Source organism: Asparagus officinalis, chromosome 10, assembly GCF_001876935.1.
Source record: "Asparagus officinalis chromosome 10, Aspof.V1, whole genome shotgun sequence".
Classification (NCBI taxonomy): domain Eukaryota; kingdom Viridiplantae; phylum Streptophyta; class Magnoliopsida; order Asparagales; family Asparagaceae; genus Asparagus; species Asparagus officinalis.
In genome coordinates, this window is record NC_033803.1 from 28,613,986 (window position 1) to 28,622,976 (window position 8,991).

Genomic DNA, 8,991 nt, shown 5'->3' on the forward strand with positions numbered 1-8,991 from the left:
CGGTCGCTCGCTTGCGTGGGTTGTTTGTCTGCGCCGGGGTTTATCCGTGGACCACCGCGAGATCTAGATCCGGTCGGATCTACGCAGTACGATGGGTATTATTTCACGAAGGAAATAATAGCCGGGGAGGATTATTTCACCAAGGAAATAATCGCCCAAACCTCGGGATTAAAGACCAAGCTTTGATCCGGAGTATGCCTACGTAGATCTGAGATCCGGTCCTCTCGAACTCTTGCCTTATTTGGCGTTGACGATCGCCGAGCACCAGATCTGGATGAGCAAAGTCTTCAAGTCCAAAGCTTGCATCTTTTTTAATCTGAGCTTCGAATCCAGCAGGGCTTCGCCTCCAAAAAATCGCAACTTTTGAAATGAACACTGCAAGGGCCTATTTATAGCTCTCAGATCTGTGCCGCGGGCACAGATCTGGCAGGCCACGACTATAGGGTTGCTAGCCAGCCTAGCCACCTATAGGTGGCTAGGCTTTGGCTGAGCCACCTATAGGTGGCTAGGCCACCTAGCCACCTATAGGTGGCTAGGCTTTGGTCGAGTCCCCTAGGTGTTGTGGTTTTTGCCATCTTGTCCGGTCTTGTGGTTGATTCGGACTCTGATTTGTTGATCTGATTTGGCAGTAAATCCGATTCTTGATTTGGCAGTAAATCCGATTCCTGATTTGGCAATAAATCCACTTCTGAGTTCGAATCCGAAACTAATCTTGATTCGATCGTGATTCGTCCGAGTCCACCCTTGGTTGGATGACTCGTTGACTCTTCAACCCGTTAGCTTGATTCCGCACGCGAGTGGATTTATTCCGTTGTTTGCGTGTGGTTCATTAGCTTCGTAGCCTCGTTAATCCGCTTCGTTGCGTTTCACTTGGCTTTAGCGTTGTGGACTGATGCTCGCGTTTGGATACGTTAACCGATGGTTCGTCGGTTTGTGCCGAGCTGTGCTAAGGGACCTATAAGTAATTTTATACGCCTACAACCTTCTATTCCAAAATACAATCCTCTTTCAGTGGCTCTTCTCCATCAAACTATAAGTCTTCAACATGCGGCAATATTACTTTGTCGTCACTCTCATCATCCAGCAATGGAGGCTCGAACAACTTCAAGTACTTGGCATTGATTATCGAATACATGCCTAAGTAAGGTGGCAAATCCATCTTGAAGGCATTGTCATCGATCTGATCAATAATCTGAAATGGACCATATCGTATAGGCTTTAACTTATTTCCTTCTCCCTTTAGTCGCTCCTTACCTAACTTCAGCCACACCATGTTACCTTTGCCGAAATTATAAGGAACGCGATGTTGATTATGTTTTACTTTATACTTCACTTGAGACTTCTTTAATTATGCTTCAACGGTGGCATGAATCTGTACAATCTTCTATAAAAATCGCTGAGCCTTCTATCTTTCACTCTCTTCTTTGCCATTAGTTGTAGCTTCACTAGAGAATACTAGATCGAACGAACTTGGAGGTAGACACCCCTAGCAAGTCTCAAATGACAACTTTCCTAAAGATCCGTGAATAGCCCTGTTGAAAGCAAACTGAAGATATGGTAAGCTCTCATCCCAAGTCTTGGGATGCCTAGAATTATACCCCCGTAACATGTGAACCATAGTCCGGTTAACTACTTCTGTCTGCTCGTCTATTTTTGGATGAAAGGTCGTGCTTTTCTTCAATCTGGTGTCCATCAAACTCCACAAGGAATCCCAAAAGTGCTCTAGGAACCTGCTATCCCGATCCGTAATAATCGAACTCGGCAAACCAAAGTTCTTCCACACATGCTCAAAGAACAACTGCGCTGCACTCGCTTCTGTCATGGTCTTCTTGCAAGGAGTTAAAATCACCATCTTACTGAACTGGTCCACCACAACGAATAAGTAATCATGTCCATGCTTGGTCGTTGGCAACCCTCCTAAGAAATCCATAGAAATAGTCTCCTATGATCTAGAAGGTACTGACATCAATAGATACAATCCCCTCATTCTGTTAGAAGGCTTCGATATGCAACATAGCTTACACCCTCCAACATACTTGGTAACATCTTCTAACATCTTTGGCCAAAATACATGGCGTTGAAGATTGAGAAGCGTCTTCTGAATCCCAAAATGACCTTGCACATGTGATGTATGTGCCTCTCTAATCCACTGCAACTGATCTTTATCCTCCGAAATGCAAAAAGATGTCCCACGATACAACAAATCATCTGCACGGAGCTCATATTCCCCCTTCCAACTAGCCTTCACCTACTTGAACATCCTGCTAAAGTCTCTACTGGATGTGTACATCTGTACATACTCCAAAGGAACCAATGGCTGAATACACATCGCCACCAACAAAGCTCTCACTGGCGGTCAAGATAGCATATCAACCAACTTGTTAGTCGCCACATTCTTGTACCTAATGACGATGTTGAATGCCATCAAATAGGACATCCACTTCATGTGCCATGCCTGTTGTAGCTTCGTCTGGGCATGTAGAAACTCCTATGGCTTGTGATCCGAGTGCACAACCACCTCCTTATCCAACAAGTACACCTTCCAATGCTTGATTGCATGGTAAAGTGCATAAAACTACTTATTATAAGTAGAATAGTTCTGAATAGCACCCATAAACATTTTAGAATGGTACTCCACCGACTTCCCATCTTGTATCAACACAACACCCATAGCATAGCTAGAAGCATTAGTCTCTACCTCAAAGGTCTTCTGTAAATTAGGTAATGCCAATACTGGTGCCTCCAAGATCTTCCTCTTTAGTAATTAAAAAGCCTCCTCATGCGTCCTATCCCACTCAAACTGAAACTTCGCCTTAGTAAGGCCATGTAAAGGTGCCACATAAGTTGAAAAATGTCGAATAAACTTGTGCAAATAAAGGTAAGCCCCCATAAAGCTTCGCACCTCCGTTACCGTCCTAGGCGTCGGCCACTTTGTGATAAACTCAAACTTGCTTGGATCTATCCTCTGCTGGCCCTTTCCCACGATGAAGCTGAGATACACCAACTCTTCCTTTTAAAACTCGCACTTCTTCCGTTGAACTTCACTAAGATGTCATCAAGATAAACTATCACAAAATCCTCTATAAAAGGCCGTAGCAAATCATGTTAGCCTTTATGTTTTGATGATGTTTTACAACCACCATTATCAGTACTAATTGCTTATTGAGTGAAAATATAGTGAATACATATATCAAGCATGTTAGTGCCACTAATGGAGGATTGGATGGAATATGAGCTACAACGATGATATCCAAAGGAAGAGGAGACATAGTGATGAAGCAACGTTATTTCAAGAACACCAAATTCAATTAGAAGCTTCATCCAAACTCATGCTATATCAAGACTCAAGAATTGTATTCTCGTGAGGATATTAGCTAGGTTTTATTTTCTCTCTAGTGCTAGAATGTAGGCAAATAGTTTAGATTTCATCTGAAGCTATTAGAATATCAACACACACATTTTCATACTTATAGTTTTGAACGTATTTCACAAAATACAATTTTTCACAAGTATGAGGACCTATTTACAAAATTCATTTTCCAAACAATTTGTTTTCAGTATTAAAAATATTTTACAAAGTTTTATAATTTTTAGAGGTCAAATGAATATTTTACAAATATTTTAAGTTAGTCATATATCAGGTTTTTGAGTGTATCAGATTGCGGTCGACCGCCACGGTCGACCGCGCCTGAGCTCACTCGTCAGTGGGCAGTAGAAACTTTCACGGTCGACCACCGCGGTCGACCGTGAGCAAAAATTTTCCCTCGGTCGACCGCATCGGTCGACCGCGAAACTCTCTGGACCTTTAGTAAGTTTCACGATCAACCGCCGATTATTTTAAACGGTAATATGGTACAGATCAGCGCCGATTTCACAGGATGTCAGCGCTGTTCTGTTTCCAGGTTTTGGGGGATTGGGTATGGGTTTCAAACAGCTATGCTTTCTATTTAAACCTATCTTCTTCTTCTTCTTCCTCTGTGCCCCAGATCTTTAAAAATCTTTCAGAGAACGTTTTTGCAGAGCTTCATTTTCAAACCAGTTTCTTCTGAGTTTTTGCGTTTCACATCCCAGCTTCAGTGTTATCTTCTCTTTGCCATAGGGACATTGTAAAGAGAGGGTTCTTACACCATTTCTACTATTTTGAGAGTTTAATCTTGTTTAGATTAATTATGTGGGAGTGTGATCTAGTGAGATCAACTGTATAGTGTGAGATCGTGAGGGGATCGCTGTGTAGAAGAAGTTCCGGCTTCCAAATCGGGTTGTGTAGTGGATTTCTCCTCGAGTGTGGGGAGCGGGGACGTAGGTCAGCGGACCGAACCTCGTTAACACATCGCGCGTCACAGGATAACGATTCCTAACTCTATCTCCTCTATTTTGATTGCTTTTGGAAATTGTGTTTTGTTTGTCTTAATTTTATTGCACCATTATAGCCTTGTGACCCTAATCACCCCCCCCCCTCTAGGGTCCAACAATTGGTATTAGAGCTTGGTCTCTATATTAGTTTTTGATTTAATCATCTTAGAGAAAAGATCTTATGGAGGCTTCAATGAATGTGCATATGCTAGAGGGACAATCCACCACTAGACCACCACTCTTCACCGGTAGTAACTTTGCTTATTGGAAGGCTAGGATGAGGATTTACCTTCGTTGTATTGACCTTAACATCCTAGAACTCATAGAGAAAAAATATGTAGAAAAGCCCAAAGTTGGGACTATGACCGATGGAGAAAGGCAACAAGCTAATCTCAATGCTAAGGCTATGAACGCCTTAATTTTTGGTCTTTCCCCAAATGAATACAATAGAGTCTCAACGTGTGCAACCGCATACGAAATATGGGTGAAATTGTGTATCACACATGAAGGAACCCCCCAAGTTAAGGAATCCAAGATTAGCAGACTTATGCATGAATATGAGTTGTTTCAAATGCTTCCAAATGAATCAATTGATGCTATGTTTTCTCACTTCACTAACATTATTAATGAATTGTATGGTCTTGACAAGAAATTGACTTTTCAAGAGACGAACTACAAGATTCTCCGTTCATTGACTCCGATGTGGGAACCCAAGGCGACGGCGTTAGAAGAAGCTCATGACCTTACCACTCTACCTCTCGATGGCCTCATCGGCAAGCTCAAGGTTCATGAGAAGAATCTCAAGGGAAAGGAGAAGGAGGAAGTGCCCTCACGGGAAGTTGAGGAGCCATCACAAAAATTGAAGACCATAGCTCTCAAAGGAGCTAGTGATAACTCCTCTTTGTCATCGGATAGTGAAGTTGATTTTTCTAGAGAAGTGGCTCATCTCTCTAGAAGAATTTCTAGACTCATAAAAATGAACAAGAAATTTAACCCACGATCTAACAACAAATTTCCTTCACGTGTAGGAAAATGTTTTGAATGCAATGAACTGGGCCGTATCGCTAAGGATTGCCCAAGACTCAAGGAGAAGTACATGAAGTACAAGAAGAAGAAGGCTATGTATGTCGGATGGGAGGAATCCGAACCAAGTGATTCGGATAGTAATGAAGAAGGAGATAAACTTGCTCTTCATGATCCCAACGTTTGCTTCATGGCCCTTGAACATGAGGTAATATCCGACACCGAGAGTGAATCCTTTTACATGCTTCTTCATTGAATTTAAAAGAATGTCAAAGGAATTTTCTTCTTTTAAAAAGTTACATGCTTCTTGTGATGTGAAATTGGAACAACTAGAAACCTCTCTTGCTCTAAAAGATGAATTGCTAGGAGATCTCGATTTTGAGAATAAGCAATTAAGATCTAAGATTGAAAAACTAGAAATTGAGAGTGGTAGGACTAGACCCACTCATGCTTATGCCAACTAAAAAGAAATTTTGTGTGCACATATTGCATGAAACATGGTCATATTTCTACTCATTGTAGAATTAAAGATAATTATGAATTTTATGGATTGACATGGGTACCCAAAGGTACCAAGTTTACTAACCACCAAGGACCCAAGATTTGGGTACGTAAAGTTACTACACCTTCCTCTCTTGTAGGGGATATCACGGCAACGACGTAAAGAGATGTGGTACCTTGATAGTGGTTGTTCTCATCATATGACGGGCAACAAAGATTTATTTGCAACCCTATCAAGGATTGAAGGAGGTAGCGTCTCCTTCGGTGGTGGTGAGAAAGGTAAAATCATTGGCGTAGGTTCTATTGGTAAGAAACCTTCACCCGTTATAGAAGATGTTTATTTGGTTAATGGTTTGAATCATAATCTTCTTAGCATTAGCCAATTGAGTGATAAAGGTTTTGGTATTTCCTTTAAACCGGACAAATGCATTATTAGTATGAATAGAAAAATTAATTTTGTTGCTAATCGCAAATCTAATGTGTATATTTTTGAGATGAATGAATTAGTGAATCAATATGTGAAGTGCCTTGCGGCAATTGATGAAAACCCTTGGATTTGGCATAAGAGGCTTGGACATGCAAACATGGAATTGATATCAAAATTGTCTAAGAGAAATCTTGTAAAAGGGTTACCTAACTTGCACTTCATCAAAGATACCATATGTGAAGATTGTTCCAAAGGTAAACAAACAAAATCGTCTTTAAAATCCATCAATGAGGTATCGACTTCTAAACCTTTGCAATTACTTCATCTTGATTTATTTGGTCCTATGCGTGTTACCTCTCTTGGAGGCAAACACTATGTATTTATGATTATTGATGATTTTTCTCGGTTTACATGGATTATATTTCTTGCAAATAAAAATGATTGTTTTGAAGAATTTTCTAATCATGTCAAAAGAATTAAAAATGAAAAAGATTTGAAAGTTGTTAAAATAAGAAGTGATCATGGAGGTGAATTTCAAAATGATTTTTTCTATGAATTTTATGCTCATCATGGTATAACTCACATGTTTTCTACTCCTAGAGCACCACAACAAAATGGTATTGTTGAACGGAAAAATCGTACCATACAAGAGATGGCACGCACTATGCTAAATTCATTTGATTTGCCAAAATTTTTTTGGGCGAAAGCCGTCAATACGGCTTGCCATGTTTTAAATCGTGTTTTAATTAGACCAAAGCTCAAGAAAACTCCTTATGAACTATTTTATGGAAAAACTCATTTTATTGGTTATTTTCGTATCTTTGGTTGCAAATATTTTATTTTAAATACAAAAGATCATCATGACAAATTTGATTCCAAAATTAATGTTGGTATTTTCTTAGGTTATGCACCTCGAAGTAAGGCTTATAGGGTCTTCAACAAACGAACTCTCGTTGTTGAAGAATCTATAAACGTTACTTTTGATGAGACTAATGTTAGTTCTCATGTTGTTTTACCTAGGCAAGATGATGATGATGAGGGAGGATTAGACCTTTTACAACTCAATGATACACCCTCTATAGAACCACAAAAGGATGTGGATAGCTCCAATGCTCATGAACAAGTTGAACTCCCTAAAGCTTGGAAATTCGCATCAAACCATCCAAAGGAACAAATAATTGGGAGCCCTTCACAAGGAGTTGTTACTCGCTCAAAAGCGTTGAGTGAGTGTGGTAATGTTGCTTTCTTATCTCAACTAGAGCCTAAAAAGATTAATGATGCTTTAAATGATGAATTTTGGGTTTTAGCTATGCATGAGGAACTAAATAATTTTAAAAGAAATGATGTTTGGAAACTAGTTCCTAGACCTAACAATGCTCGTGTAATTGGTACTAAATGGGTTTTTAGAAATAAACTTGATGAACATAGCATTGTAACTAGAAATAAAGCTCGTTTGGTTGCCCAATGATACAATCAAGAGGAGGGCATAGACTATGAAGAAATAAAGCTCGTTTGGTTGCCCAATGATACAATCAAGAGGAGGGCATAGACTATGATGAAACATTTACACCGGTTGCAAGGTTGGAATCTATTAGTAGACTATGATGAAACATTTACACCGGTTGCAAGGTTGGAATCTATTAGGATGTTTTTGGCATTTGCTATCTTTAAAAGTTTTAAATTATTTCAAATGGATGTTAAAAGTGCATCTTAAATGGTTTTATAGATGAGTAAGTATATGTTGAGTAACCCCCTGGTTTCATAGATAATGTTTTTCCTAATCATGTTGTAATGACCGTAAAATTTTAATACTAGTTAAAATAAATTTTTGGTATTTTAAAATATTTAATTATGATTTTTAAAAGAGTAGTTGTATTTTTCTCGATTTTTTAGAATTTTCTATGATTTAAAGTCTAAGTTTTATATTTATTTAAATGGTTATTATATTTATAAATTAATTTAGTGCAATGAAAATTTCTGGGATTTATCCGTTGGTTTACTGATACTATTACGTATCATTTTGAATAATACGACATATTATTATTACTATTATGTATTAATTCTTGTATTATATTGAATTATTAATTACGTATTATTTGTGTAAATTATTGTATTATTTTAATTATTATGTATCAGCTGTCGTATTAGCATAACTGGTACGTTTTATCATGTAGATAATTGTCACATAATTATTTGATTTTAAATGTAAGTAAATATATTTTTATTATTAATTATTTTCATTTAATTGTACAATACGGGTATATTTTCGACAGTTTCATATCAACTGTTGTATTAGCTCAATATGTACGTTTTTATTCGTAGATAATTATTATGTAATTAGTTTAATTTTTAAGTACCCAAAATTATTTATTTTAATTATTTTTGTTTAAATACTTGAACCCATTTGAAAATAACCCCGGCTTTTTCTTCCTGCGTTAAACCCTCATCAGCTATCCCAACAACCCCGTTCTCTCCCTCCTCTTCTTTTCAAAAAAAACGGCTACACGCGCACCGCATTCATTATTTTATTTTATTTTTTTAATTTTTTATTCATTTTTTTATCTATTTAAACCCCACCCAGCCCCCATCTCTCTCTTCGTACACTCTCTTTCTCTCTCTTCTTTCTCTTTCTCTCTCTCGAGCTCAGCCCGCGAGCTCCGCCCTCGCCTTCGCCGCTGAGCCCCTCC